The sequence below is a fragment of the Lotus japonicus genome, chromosome 1, assembly GCF_012489685.1.
Source record: "Lotus japonicus ecotype B-129 chromosome 1, LjGifu_v1.2".
In the NCBI taxonomy this organism is placed as follows: Eukaryota; Viridiplantae; Streptophyta; class Magnoliopsida; order Fabales; family Fabaceae; genus Lotus; species Lotus japonicus.
Window position 1 is genome coordinate 82745507 of NC_080041.1, and position 2083 is coordinate 82747589.

Genomic DNA, 2083 nt, shown 5'->3' on the forward strand with positions numbered 1-2083 from the left:
TGTATTGTATAAGCTTATACTATCATGTCTAATACGGCGTGCCAAACGAGCCTCTAATTCTATTTCTGACAGAAACAACGCATGAGATTAAAAAAGGGCTTATTTTTTTGCAAAAGAGATCCTTAAATTATAAAATTAGCATTTCGCTACCCCGACGTTAGGCTTCGTCAACACTTTTGGTCCCCCACCCGTTTTCCATCCAAAAACTAATGATTTTTAGGGTAAATATGTAATTAAGCAAAAAAAAAAGTATTTAAGAAAAACTAAAAACCTAGAAAATTATCCCCTCATCATCTTCATCTCTTACCCAGAAACCCTAGAAAAATAAATACCCTTCCTCTTCTAAACATCGTCATCTTCTCCAATATTTTCATAGAAAATCAATATTTCAAACTAAAAAATTCAATCAAAGAAGAAAACCCACCACCTCTCCCTTTTCTCTTCCCAATCCCCTCAAACTCTCATCAACCAATCGATCAAACACATGGATTCATTCTTCCATGGTTGGTCTTCAACAATACAATTTCTTCCCTGAAGGTGCGAAAAACACTAGAAGGGGGGGGGGGGGTTTGAATAGAGTTTTTGTATCTCGGGTAAACTTTTGGCCTTTTTCAAAACTCAAAGATAAAAACTAAGTGCTGAATGATAGGAAGTAAAGCACAAGACTCAAAGATAAAAACTAAGTGCTGAATGATAGGAAGTAAAGCACACGAGTATTTTATCCTGGTTCACTTGAGATAAAAGCTCAAGCTAATCCAGTCCACCTGTGAAGGTGATTTCTTCCTTCTTCTGATGAAGGCAATCCACTAAAATCAATGAGTGTTACAACTGCACTTTGCAACCTGCTAAGTGACTAACAGTACACTGATTTTCTCACTAGTATCCTCTTAAGAAGCTGATCTACCGATCCTCTTAAGACTAGCTAAATACTGAATCAGCCTTGATTCAGTCCTCTCAAGATCCGACCAACCTTGGTCTCTTGATGAACTTTACAATATGATGTAAAAGGTTTCGGGTTTACAATGAGTGTTTCTAACAAGCAAATAGTAAACTCAGATGTTTAAGAACAGTGAAGAAATAATGCTAAGAGAATGGTTCGTATATGTTGAATATTTTCAGCACGGTTTCTTAGCCTCTTTCTTCTTCCTTCAGCCTTTATATACTCCCAGGCTTGTGATGTAGCCGTTGCTAGGGTTTTATCCGTTGGAGTGACAATTCTGTAATATCAGACTGCTAGGCTGTACAAGGTAGGTGGCGGACAGACTGAGACTTGTACGACGTTGTACTGTGATAGCGACCTGTCCTTTCACCAGTTGACTTGAGATGAAGGAGCTTCAGATGAACGTTGATGAAGCTTCTGATCATCGTCAGATTGAAGCTTGGATTCTTCTGACCTTGCAACTTCTGCTACTGAACGAGTTCCTCAGAACTTCTGATCGTCAGAGCTAGAATAGCTTGGGCCTTCAGAACCAACTTCTTGTAAATCTTCAGAACTTGAGTCTTCTGCTTCTGGACCGTTCCACTGGAACATCTGGTCTTCAGAACTTCTGACTTGAGTTCTTCAGATCTTCTTGAGAGCTTCCATCTTCAGAGCTTCTGAGGTATTTGCCACTGTTCAGAACGAACATGGTAGGTTAATGAGCTCTCTTTTTAGTAGCCCTTGGTTCTTCTTCTTCTGAACGAATAGGCTTGGGTCAGATTCAGAACCTATTTGTCACAACTTAAAAAGACAAACGTTAGGGTACCACAATTGTTCATCATCACAAACCTTAATTGTAATCATCAAAACATAGAGATGCAACCACTGATCAAACCATGATATTACAATCTCCCCCTTTTTGATGATGACAAAACAAGTATTTTGATGAACAATTTTTACACAATAAACTGAATACACAGGAAAGGAAGGATCAGAGATTAAACTTATCCTTGTGTAACGGTTGCAATGCTCTTTCTGGATCTGAGTTAACACCGGATTCTGAGCAAGGGTCTCCCCCTGACTCCCCCTGAATCTATGACTTGATGAATTTGTGAAGAATCTAGATTCGGAGTCTGGTTATGTGATCAGAATTTACGCTTGAAT